Raw genomic sequence first — 15618 nt, forward strand, 5'->3', positions numbered from 1 at the left:
GCCTCCACTTCTGCAGGCTCAGGTGATCCTTCCACCTCAGCCTCCCTGTTGGCTGGGACTACAGGTATCTGTCTCCATGCTTGGCTAATTTTTAATTTTTTTTCTAGAGATGGAATTTTGCTCTGTTTCCCAGGCTGATCTTGAATTACTGGGTTCAAGTGATCCTTCTGCCTCCGCCTCCCAAAGTGCTGGGATTACAGGCATGAACCACATAATATTATTTTTTGTTACAGCATCACATCTCTTCAAGGTACTGTTTGACTTATTCACATTACTCATTGAACAGAATTGGTAACAGATCTCGATCCACATGTGATGGCACTGGGAAACACAGTCTAGCAGGAGTCCAAAGGAAGGAGAAAAACAGGTATGGATGAGTTGTCATTGTCTTTTTCAAAGATTCCTTACCTTCTACATTGACGGTGTAAAATCTAATGTTAATGAAATATTGGCAAATGAAATCCAACCATGTATAAAAAATAATATAACCATTGAGATTTATCCAAGGTATGCAAATGTGATGGCTGATTTTACTTGTCAACTTGGCTAGGCCTTGGAACCCAATATTTGGTCAAACATCAGTCTGGATGTTGTGAAGTTACTTTTTTTTGGGGCAGGATTAACATTTAAGTTATTGGACTTTAAGTAAAGCAGATCCTCCTCCAAAATGTGGGTGGGCCTCATCCAATCAGCTGAAGACCATAAGAAAAGACAGACTGAGGTCCCCTGAGGAAGATGGAATTATGCCTCCAAATTATATCTGGACTCAAGCTGGAACATCATCTCTTCCCTAGGTCAGCTTCCACACTGTGGATTTGATTTTGTACTTGCCGGCCTCCACACTCATGTGAACCAATTCCTTAAAATTTCTCTCTCTCTCTCTCTCTCTCTCACACACACACACACACACACACACACCCTATCCTATTCTGTTTATCTGGAGAACTCTCAGTAATACAAACAAGGCTGATTGGACATTCAAAATCAATTAATATAAGCTTTCCCCTTAAAAGTCAATTAACATAATCCATTCAATTAAAGAAAACTCATGTGGTCGTATCAACAGAAAACAAAAAAGTATTTGACAAAATACAACTCCGTTCATCATAAAAACTCTCAGCAAACTTTGAATAAAGGGGAATACCCTCAAACTGATTAAGGACATCTACAAAAAAACTACTACTAACATCATACTTCATGGTGAGAAGCAACAGGTGAGCAGGTCCCCTTACCACTCCCAATTAACACCATGCTGGAAGTCCTAGCTAACGCATTAAAACATGAAAGGAAAAAGAAAGTATAAGATACACAGATTGGAGGAGAAGAAATGAAGCTGTGTTTGTCCTCAGATGACATGATATCTATGCAGAAAATCCCAAATAATCGACAAAAAACCTCTGGAACTAATAAGTCATTATAGCAATGATATAGTTTGGGTATTTTTTCGTGCCCAAATCTCATGTTGAAATGTAATCCCCAATGCTAGAGGTGGGGCCTGCTGGGAGGTGTTTAAGTCATGGGGGCGGATCCTCATGAATGGCTTGGGCCAGCCCTTTGGTGATGAGTGAGCTCTCACTCAGAGTTCAGACGAGATCTAGTCATCAGTAGTGTGTAGCACCTCCCCCTCCACAGAGTCTCTTTCTTGCTTCTGCTTCGGCCATGTGATATGGCTTCTCCCACTTTGCTGTTTGCCATGATGGGAAGCTTCCTGAGGCCTCCCCAGAAGCAGAGGCTGCCATGCTTTCTGTACAGCCGATAGAACCATGAGCCAATTAGACCTCTTTTTTTTTAAAATAACTTACCCAATCTCAAGTATTTCTTTATAGCAATGCAAGCATGTCCTAACAGCAAATTTGAAGGATGTTAAGTTTACCAGGCAAAAACCGTTTTTCTCCCCTGTATACCAGCAATGAGCAATTCGGATTTAAAGTGAAAAACCGAGTACTATTTATATTAGCACCAGAAACTGAAATACTTGGGTGTAAATCTAATAAAACATATACAAGATGTATATTAGGAAAACTATAAAATTCGAGGAAATGAAAGAAGATCTAAATCAGTCGAGAGATATTCCACATTCATGAAAAGGAAGACAATATTCTTAAGATGTCAGTTCTTCCCAACTTTATCTATAGATTTAACGCAATCCTAATCAAATTCCCACCACTTTATTTTGTGGATGTTGGCAAACTGATTCTACAGTTTATATGGAAAGGGAGAATACCCAGAGGAGACAACACAATATTGACAAACAACAAAGTTAGAGGACTGACTCTTCCCAACTTTTATGCAAGACTTACTGTAAAGCCACAATAATCAGGACAGTGTGGAATTGGTGAAAAGATAGACAAATAAATTGATAGAACAAAATTGTCTGAAAATAGACCCCCATAAACATAGTCAACTGATCTTCAACAAAAGAGCAAAGGCAGTTCAATAGAGAAAATGTCATCTTTTCACTAAACAGCACCAAAGCGGGGGGGGGAAAAAAAGGGAATCTAGACACAGGCCTTATAGGCCCTATGCTTTTCACAAAAATTAACTTAAAGTGGATCATAGGCCCAAATGTACAGCATAAAACTATGAAACTTTTAGAAGACAACAGGAGAAAATCCAGATGATCTTGGGCTTGGCAATGAGTTTTTAGATATAATACAAAAAGCACAATTTGTAAAAATAGAAAAATTAGTTAACTGAGCTTTATTAAAATGAAAAAATGTCTACATGTGAAAGACACTGTCAAGAGAATGAAAAAGTCAGGCTACAGACTGGGAGGAGAAAATGTATATCTGATAAATGACTTGTATCTAAACACTTAAAGAACCATTATTAAATTTAAACAATAAGAAAACAACCCAATTAAAACATGGCAAAAGATCTGAACAGACACCTCACCAAAGGAGGCTTGCAGATGGCAAATAAGCACATGAAAATATGCTCCATGTGATGTGCCATTGGGATGGCAAATGAAAACAACAATGAGCTACCACAACCAGCTACTAGAATGGAGAAAATCCCAAACAGAACAAATGAAACAAAAAACTCTCAACGCCGAATGCTGTGGAGGATGTGGGGCAAAAAGAACTCTCTTTCATTGCTTGAGATGAATTTTTAGTTCATCAACTTTCAGGCTTTTATCTTTCATAATATATGCTTTTAAGGCTATCAGTTTTCCTCTAAGCACTGTTTAGGCTGCATCTCACCATGTTTTGATATGTAATATTTCCCTTATCATTCAGTTAAAATATTTTAAACTTATTTTAATTTTAATGTTTCCATTATGATTTCTCCTTTAGCTTCAGGGTTATTTAGTAGTTTATATCTTACTTTCCAAACATATGTGTATTTTAACTTACCTCTTTGTTATTTATTTCTGACTTAGCATTGTGGTCACATCATCACTAAATACTTTTAGTCTTTCAAAATGTGTTAAATCTTCCTTTGTGGTCATAAATGGTATAAATTGTGAATATTCCACCTGGCTTGAAATGAAGGTGCATTCTGTAGCTGCTCTTTCTAAGGCCTGTATATGCCTAGTAGATCGAATTTATTGATCATATTGTTCAAATTAAGCTCATTTTCCTTATCTTTTTTCTGCTGTTTAGTCAGGAGAATTTTAACGGACCTACCTTCAAGTTCACTGATTATTCTACCTGCTCAAGTTTCGTCTTGATCCTATGGTGAATTTTTCATTTTAGTTACAGTACTTTGCATTTCCAGAATTCTATTTGGCCTTATTTTATAATTTCTATCTCTTTATTGATATTCTCTAGTTCTGAGGCATTGTTCTCCTGGTTTCCTTTAGCTCTTTGAGAATATTTAAGACAGTTGATTTAAGGTCTTTGTCTAGTAAATCCACAGTCTGGGCTTCCTTAGGGAAAGTTTCTGTTAATTTACCTTTTCCTGTGAAAGGGTCATACTTCTTGTTTTTCTGCATGACTCATACTTCTTTGTTAAAAACTGGAAAATTTGAATAAATATTATAATACAGGAGACTAGGTTCTTTCTTCTCCCTAGGGTTTGTTGTAGCTGCTCGTTATGTGTTATAGTTGTTTAGTGACTTTTCTAAACTACTTTTGTAATGACTTTTGTAAAGACCTTTGTCATATGTGGCCACAGAAGTCTTTGTTATGTTAGTTTAGTGGTCAGCTAGTGTTTTGACAGACTTTCTTAAATTCCTTAAGCCAAAAGAGAGAGAGAAAGAAAGAGAAAGAAAGAGAAAGAAGACCCTCCTGTTCTTTGCAAGCTGGCTGTGGGTCAGCTAGAGCACTGCTGCAACACTTAGCCAGGTCATTTACAACTCTGCCTTAGCTTTTACTTCCTGCTCATGTGAAGCCTAATGATCAGCCAGAGGTGAAAGCTTAGGGTCGTCTCAGGTCTCATCTGAGCATACATCTAGAAATACATGTGGCTGTTTGAATTCCTTAGTATATGTGGGAGTTTTTTAAAGTTCTCATTTCCCCACGTTTCCTTCCTTAGCCTTTTTCTTCCTAGGTGTTTCAGCCTGTCTACTGTTTTCCCCTTCTATTATCTGTTGACCTAGATGGTTGTGACAAGTAAATGCCTTTAAATACTTTCCATGTATGCTGCCCAGGAGGCTGTTTGATCCTGCAGAGAATTCTGTGTATGTGTTTGTTGGGGGTAGGACACCGGGAAGGGAGGGCAGGGGCAGGGTGAACAAAACAAAGGCAAGCTCCTGAGCTGATCCCTCAGAGAGCTGTCAGATAGGTCGAGATTCGCAAGCACAGTTCTTTGATGACAACAGCTTTTTTACTCCCTCTGGCACCAGCAAACCACCCTGAGAAGATGAGCTGCTGTTGCCCTGGCTGCTTCTGAGCCAGGACATGAGGGGTTTATAGGCAGGTAAGAAAATTCTACAATTCTCTTTTACCCAAATTTAGCAGTTTCTTTCTTCATTAAGCATCCTTTGTTTTAAGTTTTTGGTTATATTCTAGATTTATAAAAATATGAATTCTGTTAGTTTTTTGCCAGCTTAATTGTTGTTTTTGTGAAGGGACACGTTTTTGGAGCTGCCATTTTCACTGACATTACTCCCAGACCATTTACATTTAATGTAAATGCTGATATATTTGATCCTAAATCTCCTGTCTAGCCATGTGGTTTTAAAATTAATATAATTTTCAATTGACAAATCATAATTAGATACATTTATAGAGTTCAATGCAATGTTTTTTGTTTGTTTGTATCTTTATTTCTTTGAGACAGAGTCTGGCTCTGTTGCCCAGGCTGGAGTGCAGTGGCATCATCTCAGCTCACTACAACCTCTGCCTCCCGGGTTCAAGTGATTCTCCTGCCTCAGCCTCCCAAGTAGCTTGGATTACAGGCATGTACCACTATGCACAGATGATTTTTGTATTTTTAGTGGAGACTAGGTTTCACCATGTTGGCCAGGCTGATCTTGAATTCCCAACCTCAAGTGATCCTTGGCTTCCCAAAGTGCTGGGATTACAGGCGTGAGCCACCACACCCGGCCGCAATATTTTGATCCATGTAAACAATGTGGAATGATTGAATAAAGCTAATTAATATATCTGTTACCTCATTTACTTATTTTTTTGTGGAGAGACCCTTTCAATTTACTCTCTTAGTTATCTCAAAATACACATTATTATTGAGTATAGTCACTTTGTCATGCAATAGATCTTATAACTTATTCCTCCTGTCTACCTGAGACTTTGTACCCTTTGACCAACCATGCTCCATTCCCTCCCTCTCCACCCATAGCCTCTGGTAACCACCATTCTAATCTCTACTTCTATGAGCTCAACTCTTTTTAGATTCCACAAATAAGTGAGATAATGCTGTTCTTGTTTGTGTTCTTTATCCCTTTTTCTTGCCTCTCTTTGGATGGACTTTCTTACTGTTGTATTTTTTTCTATTAGTTTAATTTACCAAAAAATTTGTCACTAATTCTTTGATCTTCTTTTCAAATATGATGATCCAGTGTTATTAGCCCTTCATTACTTGTATGTTATTGCTATGTATCTAAATCGTTTTAATTTTCTATCCTCACTAGACGTCACCTCATCATTATTAGTTAATAACTCTTAAAATGTACTCACCTGTGTACTTTACACTCTTCAATTCTTTTTTTCATCTCTGAGGTTTCCTCTGGGATCATTTTCCTTCTTTCTTAATCCTATCTTTAAGTAGTTCCTTTAGTGTGTGTTTTCTGGCAACAAATGTTCTGTTTTGTCTGAATATTTCTTTAGCTTCATCCAAAAATTGGAAGTTGCAAGAAAAGTACAAAGAATTTTTATCTGAGTCATTCAAGAGAGTATTTTTCTGACCTGACACCTCCTCCTTCATGAATATTTTAGTGTGTTTTCTACAAATCAGGACAGCTCCTGTATAATGGCTATTTATGTTAGAAACCATGTATTCAAACTGGATCAAATTCCATTCCAGTACCATAGGATTCATTCCAGTTTCTCTCTGTAGTCTGTTCTTGAACTGCTATAAATAAATACGTGAGACTGGGTAATTTATAAAGAAAAGAAGTTTAATTGACTCACGGTTCTGCAAGCTATCCAGGATGCATAGTAGCTTCTGCCTGGCTTTTGGGGAGGCCTCAGGCAACTTAAAATCATGGTTGAAGGTGAAGGGAAGCAGGCACGTCTTAAACATGCCCAGAGCAGGAGAAAAAGAGACCAGGGAGGTGCCATGTGCTTTTAAACAGCCAGATCTCAGGAGGACTCTAAGGAAAACAGCACTACGGGGATGGTGCCAAACCATTCATGAGAACCTGCCCCCATGATCCAACCACCTCCCACCAGGCCCCACCTCCAACACCGGGGATTACAATTCGACATGAGATTTGGGTGGGGACACAGATCCAAACCATCCTCCCTTTTAGTATCTGGAACTATCTTCTCTCTTTTCTATTCTTTTCAGTATATTTACTTACTTGACCAATCCCCTTGTGTGACCAATCTGCCCTCTCTGCCAGTATTCTCTTCCCCTGTGCCATTCTGGCTCCCCCTCCATTCTAGTCTGCCCTCCCTCCCCATCTGGAACCCTTCTCACCCCGATTAAGATCTGACTTTCCACATCAGGCTGCCCACTCCTGCTCCTGTGGGTGCTCCGAGCCTGGACTCCACACTGGCTTCCCACCCTGGGCCCCTGCATCTCTCCTCCCACCCCCACCATGCAGACACCTCCCCACCCTTGAACTGCCCACTGAACAGCTTTGAGTCCAAACTGCTCTTCTCAGGAAGAGAGAGTATACTGAGTTGAATAGAGTCACCCCCAAATTTATGTCCTCCCAGAACTTGGGAATGTGGCCTTATTTGGAAAGAGGGACTTGGCAGATGTAATCAAGGTAACATGAGGCCACTCTATGGTAGAGTGGGTCCTAGATCCACTATGGTCAGTGCCATTATAAGAAGAGAAACATTGAGACACAGATATAGGGAGAACACTGCGTGAAGGCAGAGACAGAGGCTAGAGCGATGCGTCTTCAGGCCCAGGAGCACCCAGGTCAGTCGACAACCACAGGAGCTGGAAGAGTCACATTTGGTGCTGCACTAAGTCCTTTGCATGTTATCTCATATGATTTCCAGAAAAACATGGTGAGCTAAATATTATCAAGATTCTAATGATAAAAACATTGATTATCACAGCACACAAAAAATAAGGGAGCAATTAGTAGAATTGGGATTAGAATCCAGTTATGCTTGACCACAAAAGAAATACTATTTTTCTGTAATACGCTGATCTCTATGAGTGTATATTGGGTACTGGCTTTAAAGTTGACATAGCCTTTTATATACACCATTTAAAGTGATCTTCCTAATGATGTTGGTGTAGTCATAGTCTGTCCGGAATTGGTGGGTTCTTGGTCTCACTGACTTCAAGAATGAAGCCGCGGACCCTCAAGGTGAGTGTTACAGTTCCTAAAGATGGGGTGTCCGGAGTTTGTTCCTTCACACATTTAGATGTGTCTGGAGCTTCTTCCTTCTGGTGGGTTCGTGGTCTCACTGTCAGGAATGAAGCTGCAGACCTTCGTGGTGAGTGTTACAGTTTTTAAAGGCAGCGCGCCTGTGGAGTTGTCCATTCTTCCCGGTGGATTCGTGGTCTCAGTGGTTTCAGGAGTGAAGCTGCAGACCTTCACAGGGAGTGTTACAGCTCATAAAGGTAGAATGGACCCAAAGAGTGAGCAGCAGCAAGATTTACTGCAAAGAGCAAAAAAACTAAGCTTCCACAGTGTGGAAGTGAACCCCAGCTGGTTACCACTGCTGGCTCCTGCAGCCTGCATTTATTCCTTTATCTGGCCCCACCTACATCCTGTTGATTGGCCCATTTTGCAGAGAGCTGATTGGTCCGATTTGACAGAGTGCTGATTGGTACATTTACAATCATTGAGCTAGACACAGAGTCACAGAGCGCTAGTTAGCTAGATACAGAGTTAGCTAGATACAGAGTACCAATTGGTGCATTTACAAACTTTGAGCTATACACAGAGTACTGATTGGTGTATTTACAAACCTTGAGTTAGACGCAGTGCTGATTGGTGCATTTACAATCCTCAAGCTAGACACAGAGTCACAGAGTGCTAGTCCTGCAAGTCTCCACTAGGTTAGCTAGACACAGAGTACCAATTGGTGTATTTACAAACCTTGAGCTAGACACAGAGTACCAATTGGTGTATTCACAAACCCTGAGCTAGACACTGAGTGCTGATTGGTGTATTTACAAACCCTGAGTTAGACACAGAGTACTGATTGTTGCATTTACAATCCTTGAGCTGATTGGTGTATATACGATCCTCCAGCTAGATGTAAAAGTTCTCCAAGTCCCCACCCAGTTCAGGAACCCTTTCACCGAATGGATCCCGCACGGGGGCTGCAGGCAGAGCTGCCTGCTAGTCTGGAGCCACGCCTGCACTCTTTAGCCCTTGGGCTGTGGATAGGACCGGGTGCCACGGAGCAGGGTGCCGCGCCTGTTGGGAGGCTCAGGCCGCGGAGGAGCGCACCGCAGGGGGAGGAGTTCAGACATGGCGGGCTGTAGATTTGGAGCCCTGCCCCACCGGGAGGCAGCCAAACCCCACGAGAATTTGAGTGCAGCGCTGGCAGATCGGCACTGCTGGGGGACCCAGCACAACCCCCGCAGCTGCTGGCCCGGGTGCTAAGCCCCTCACTGCTCTGGGCAGGCGATGCTGGCCCGCGGCTCCGTGTGCGGTGCCCACCGAGCCAGAGGCGGAGCCCGCGCCCGCGGGAACTCACATTGGCCCGCGAGCGAGCAGGGCGCAGCCCGGATTCCCGCCTGGGCTTCTCCATCCACACCTCCCGACAAGCAGAGGGAGGGGGCTCCGGCCTCAGCTAGCCCAGAGAGGGGCTCCCACGGTGCAGCGGCAGGCTGAAGGGCCCCTCAAGCGCAGCCAGAGTAGACGCTGAGGTGGAGGAGGCCCTGAGAGTGAGGGCTGCTAGGTATCAGTAGCATTATTATTACTGTTTTACTGATGAAATAAACTGATGTTGGAGGAAAACAAGTGTCTAATCTCAAAACTCAAATCATGTGTTTCAGAGACAAGACTGTCAACTACGCATCTCAGTGTCCAGTCATCCAGTGGTCTCTCCATCACGTCAGGTATGGAGAAGCTTCTGTCTCTTTGAATATTCTCTGCGAATGCTGCTCTCGTGTTGATTTACTGAGTATGAGGACCTGAAATTTGCCTTGAGAATATGCACATATGTTACCTGAATTGTGTAATGTTCCCAAAGACAACGGATTTTCCTCTCTTAGGTCACAGGGAGCCAAACTACCCCACAGTGCCTTGTTTGGCATGTTCCAGAGCTTCTTGAAGCCTGTCATTTGTGAATCACAGATGACCTAAAACTTTGTTCAAGGTGCGTTGGCTCACGCCTGTAATCCCAGCACTTTGGGAGGCCAAGGCGGGCGGATCATCTGAGGTCCAGAGTTCGAGACCAGCCTGACTAACATGGTGAAACCCCATCTTTACTAAAAATACAAAATTAGCCAGGCGTGGTGGTGCATGCCTGTAAATCCCAGCTACTCAAGAGGCTGAGGCAGGAGAATCACTTGAACCCAGGAGATGGAGGTTGCAGTGAGCTGAGATCAGGCCATTGCACTCCAGCTTGGGCAAGAAGAGCGAAATTCCATCTCAAAAAAAAAAAAAAAAAAATCGTCTATGTCTCTCTACTTGTACGCATTGCTTGTTGTATATTTGGACCCTGCTGTCAGAAGGAGCAATTGACTGCTGGCTGTATCAGCATGCCTATGTCCTATTTGTAAATTATTAGATCCGCCAAGGTGCATACAAAACAAGCAACATTGTACTTTTAAATCTATAAGCTATGCATAAGGGACAAATAAGAAAAAAAATGCATATAGGATCATTCAGACATTTTTAGAAGCACAAAGAACATTTTTTAAAAAACCTTTTATTTTGAGTTCAGGGGTACATATGCAGGTTTGTTACACAGGTAAACGTGTGCCATGGGAGTCTGTCGTACAGATGATTTAATCACCCAAGTATTAAGCCTAGTGCCCCTTAGTTGTTTTTCCGGACCCTCTCCTTCCTCCCGGCCTCCACCCTCCAATAGGCCCCAGTGTGTGTCGCTCCCCTCTGTGTGTCTATGTGTTCCCAAAAGCAACATATTTTATGTCAGTAACTGAAAATCTATTTTAAGTAATAATCATGGTTCTTAGCAATACAGTTGTTTTTAGAAATTTAAAAAAAGAAGCTAGAAGGGGCAAGAAAGGATCCTACCCTACAGGCTTTAGAGAGAGCCCAGCCCTTCTGACACTTTGAGTTTAGACTTCCAGCTTCCAGAGCTGTGCAAGAATACACTTCTGTTCTTTATGGTCCTTGTTAGGATAGCCCTAGGGAATGAAAACTGAAAAGAAGAGAAAAATAAAAGTCATCTTTATTTTCAAAAGATAGTGTGTCTGGCTTAGCAGGTATTTCTTTTAGCACTGTAAAGATAGCATCTCATTCTCTTTGTTTCTGTTATGACATTAGCTGCCAGCCTCACTGGTCCTCCTTTAAAGCTACTGTGAGCTTCCCTGCCCTTGGCTACTTTTAAGATAGCCTCTTTTTTTTTTTCTTCAGTATTCAGGAGTTTTATAATGTTATGGATGGATGTACTTTCCTTTCCTTTTCTTTCCTTTCCTTTCCTTTTCTTTTTTTCCTTCTTTTCTTCAGAGTCTTGCTGTCACCCAGGCTGGAATACAGGGGTGTGATCTTGGCTCACTGCAACCTCCACCTCCTGAGTTCAAGAGATTCTCCTGCCTCAGCTTCCCAAGCAGCTGGAATTACAGGTGAGCACCACCACACCAGGCTAATTTTTGTATTTTTACTAGAGACAGGGTTTCACCATGTTGGCCAGGTTGGTCCGAAGCTCTTGTCCTCAAGTGATAGGCCTGCCTCAGCCTCCCAGAGTGCTGAGATTGCAGGCATGAACCACCATGCCAGGCCCAGGTGAGATTTTCTACGTATTTTATTCTGTATGAATGATGGGGTGGCTATTTCCTTAAGTTTAGAAAGATTTCTGCAATTGCCTCTTTAAAAATGTTTCTTCTTTTCTGTCTCATTTTCCTTCTGGGACTCTAACAACCTATATGTTAGACCTTACCAGTGGACACACTCTTCTTTTAACCCTCCAGTTCCATGCTTGTGTTTTTGTCTAGCCTTCATTCTAGATATTTTCTTCTGATCCAGCTTCTGGTTCACTAATTCTTTCTTCAGCTGTGTTAAGTCTACTCTTAAACCCATCATGTGAGCTCTTAATTGTACACTTCTGTTCTAAAATTCTAAATTAAAAAAGATCTGTTATGTGTGTTTTACAGTTTTCAATTTATGATGAAATTTTCAGATTGTGTTTAAATTCTTCAAACCTAGTAGCACTGTTATTTTATTAGTTTTAAAATTTTACTTATTTTTATTTTTTTCAGGAGACAGGGCCACACTCTGTCACCCAGGCTGGAGTGCAGTGATTCAGTCACAGCTCCCTGTAGCCCCAAACTTCTGGCTCAAGCGATCATCCCACTTCAACCTCTCAGATAGTGGGGGCTACAGATGTGTATCACTATGCTTGGGTAATTATTAAACATTTTTTGTAGAGATAGGGTCTTGCCATGTTGCCGAGGCTGGTCCCAAACCTCCTGCCTCCTGAAGTACTGGGATTACAAGTGTGAGCCACCATGCCTGGCCTTTTACAGGATGAGGGTGGGTGGGGGAGGTGAGGGATAAAAAACTATATATTTGGTATAGTATACACTACTTGGATGATGGGTTCCCTGAAATCTCAGAATTCACCACTATATAATTCATCCATGTAACCAAAAACTACTTGTATCCCCAAAGCTACTGAAATAAAAAATATTAGGAAAGTCTTCATTTGATAATTCCCATCGCTGAGGTCTGGAGTCCCTGTTGATCTTCCGTTTTTGTTGTTCTTCCTCATGTTGCTTCATCTCCTTGTATGTGTGGTTCTTTGTGATTGTGTGCTGGATATTGTATTCAGAAGTATTGGGTTGAGCAATTGAGCCTAAAGTGATGTTACAGTTTTCCAGAGATGATTTTCATATGCTTCTGGCTTGTTCCTGGTGGAATTCAAAATCTGAGGTCAACTTAACCCAGTGGTAGAGGATATTTGGCCAAGCACCAGTCTAGATAGTACAGTCTAGATAGAGCTTTTCTAAGGACCTGGATGACGTGCCTCTGGTTGCAGTTCATGTGAGGGATGATTTCCTTCATCTTTACTCCCATGAGGAAAGTCTATGGGTTTCTAATCCAAAATACATGGAGTTTCCAAGTGCCTTTCTCCTGGTGAGTCCTGGCTTCTGAGTTTTTTCTCCCTAACTCTAAGATTGTCAGGATTTCTGCTCAGCTTCTCGCTAACAATCCCAGAATCAGCAAATGCTTTCAGGGAGGGGCTTAGGGGGGAGTGGCCGAAAATGACAGCTACTTTGGTGGCTATTATTCACCACTTTGGTATCTCTCCATTATCCTCACACAGATTTTTAAAGTATTTCTTTCAGATTTGCTAACTGGTCCGAGTTCCCTGTATGCCCTTAATAGAAGCAGACATCTGCCATCTTTATAATAATCACATTTTCTGTTTGTTGCTGTTCTATAGAAATAAAACGGATTTCTGTACATTGGCATTATAGCCAGTGATCTATTATATTTAAGAATATATTTTTTATTATTTGTAGTACTATTTGAAGTAATAGCATTTAAATTATTGTATATTTTGGATTTTTGTTATTTTGAATTACTTTTGAATACTTTTGTATATTCTTCTGGATTTTTTCTGCTCTTCCACTGGGACCCTGCATAGACACTGGTGGGCCCTGTGACTCCCCTCCTCAGCCCAGTGCCACTCACTTTCCTGTGGCTCCCAGGAAAACACACAACCCCTCCCCAAGTCCCTCTGAGGATCTGTCACCATAGAGTGAAGTCCGAGGCTAGAATCGGGCCGGTCCGTTCCCGTGCAGTCTGGCCTCCGGAATGTGCTTCCAGCCCACTCCCTCCCAAGCCCACTGGCCTTGCCACCGCTCTTGAACTTGGCAAGCACGTTTCTGGCCCGGACCCTTCCCCTCCTGCTCCGTCTGCCTGGGATGCACCTCCCAGTGGTTCATGTCGCCAAGGACACATTCTGGATGCCTGGCATCGATGGCCACACCCTCACCTTGCACTGTTGTCCTTTATGGAGCATTTATTTGTTCTTAATTGCTTTTTTTCCTCTTCTGTTTTCTTTGTGATTTGTTTTTAATTGTATTATCCATTCCCCACCAGGATCTTAGTGCTGCAGTGCAGGCACACTGCATGTGTCCACCTTAGCTCTTGCCTGGCACACAGTGAGTGTTCAATGAACATCATATTGTAAGTTGCTTTCCATTGATGATTTGTGACTTTTAATAATCTCCATGTGTTCTATTGCTCTTTGTGTCTGCAGCTTGCTAAAGTGAACTCCTCTTCCTTACATTCCACTGAAAACTTCTTCAAGGTCGAGTTTGTGTCATTCATCATTTTTTTTTTTTTTTTTACATTGATTTACCTGGACTCCGTGATAGTTAATTTTAGGTGTTAACTTGGGCAGGCTGTAGTACCCAGATATTTGGCCAAGCACCAGTCCAGACAGTGCAGGTAATTTTTAGATGTTATTAACATTTCAACCAGTGGACTTGGCGTAAGGCAGATCATCATCCATCACGTGGGTGGGTTTTATCCAGGCAGTTGGAGGCCTTAAGAGAAAAGAGACGACAGTCCCCAAGGAGGAGGGAGTTCTGCCAGCAGGCTGAACTTTGGACGGGAGCAGCAGCCTCAGCTCTTCTCTGGGTCTCCAGCCTGCTGGTTTGCCCTGCAGATTTTGGACATTCGTCTCCACAATTGTGTGAGCCAATTCCTGAAAATCTCTCTCTCGCATCTCTCCCTCTATCCATACCTGTGGCCATAGCCTGTGTCTGTTGATTCCTGTTTCTGTCAATATCCACATCCACATCCTGTGGGTTCTGTCTCTCTGGAACTCATGTGAATAGAGACTCTTTCTGATGTTAGATACTTTGGTCACTTTCTTTCCTGTGGTGTTTGGTTTGTTTGCCCAGGCTTTGTCCTTAGAGTCACTTTACTTTTTTCCCTGTGGGCAAATTCATCAGTCTTACTTTTCACTGTTCCTGGCCTTAGCCTCATTCTGAGAAGACACTTTTTCTCCTTGAGAGAAAATAGATATTTTGCCATATTTTTTTCTGGTCTGATTATTGATCTGTTTCAGTGCTGGTCCTTAATTGCTTTTTGTCCTTACAATGAGAGCAGAAATCCTTTCTCTTTTCTCTTTCATTTCCCCAATTTTTTTTTGAGGTCTTGTCCAAACCAATGTTTTCTAGAATAAACTTGACAAGTACAGAGCCGGCTGTGGCCACAGCCACAGACATCAGGGCCTCGGCTGGAGAGGAGAGGTGCAGGCCTCTGGAAGCTCTTTGGGGCTGGAGACTATGGCCTGATTTCTGTTCAGGTCTTGGGGGGCCTCTGTCCACAAGTCTAGGGGGGCAGAAAGGGCTCAGACCCTTCCTTCAGAATACCAAGGGAGAGCAGATCGGCTGGGCCCAGGCAGGTGGCTGGTGCTGAGCGCCCCGAGATCAGGCCAGGCTTGTCAAGCATTGATTTAGGTGTGCGAGGCACACATGTCCTGTTTGTTACCAGCTGGAAACAGATGTTTCTGCCCCGAGTGCCCCCTCAGAGGGTGGCGTCCAGGCCCAGCAGGCTGCGGCGACACGGCTGAGCTGCAGAGCATGCAGGGCGAGGGCCCTGGCCCATGTCACGAGGCTGAGTTATGACTGTGGCTTCAGTGATGGGAACGCTGTAAACACATTCCTGTAGGGGCCCTGGGCCACCTGGGGCCGTCACATGCCCCCAGCAGACAGATTTCTGTAGTTGGTCAGGACTCAGCGGACATTTATGTAACATGAAAAGGGGAAGTGGTGCTGGAGGGCAGCTCCCTGAATCACTCTGTCGGAGCAAGTCTGTTGGATGAAGGTGCATGAAAACAACACAGTGCGGCTGAGGGCCGGGGCTGTAGACATTCGGGCAAATGCACAGGCTGTGCTGGACCAGCCCCGGCACTAGAAACA

General features: G+C 42.7%; 1 long non-coding RNA gene across 2 annotated transcripts; it reads left to right on the forward strand.

The window, feature by feature from the left end:
- The first annotated feature begins 212 nt into the window (after positions 1-212).
- Positions 213-12372, forward strand: LOC113220225. Of its 2 annotated transcripts, none has more exons than XR_003307136.2 (3): positions 213-367; positions 9547-9609; positions 11938-12372. It is a non-coding gene; the product is annotated as an uncharacterized LOC113220225 (long non-coding RNA). The 2 variants fall into 2 exon arrangements; XR_003307135.1 differs by lacking the exon at positions 11938-12372 and adding an exon at positions 9766-9968.
- The last annotated feature ends 3246 nt before the right edge of the window (positions 12373-15618 follow it).

The sequence above is a fragment of the Piliocolobus tephrosceles genome, chromosome 6 (assembly GCF_002776525.5).
Source record: "Piliocolobus tephrosceles isolate RC106 chromosome 6, ASM277652v3, whole genome shotgun sequence".
NCBI classification, from domain to species: Eukaryota; Metazoa; Chordata; class Mammalia; order Primates; family Cercopithecidae; genus Piliocolobus; species Piliocolobus tephrosceles.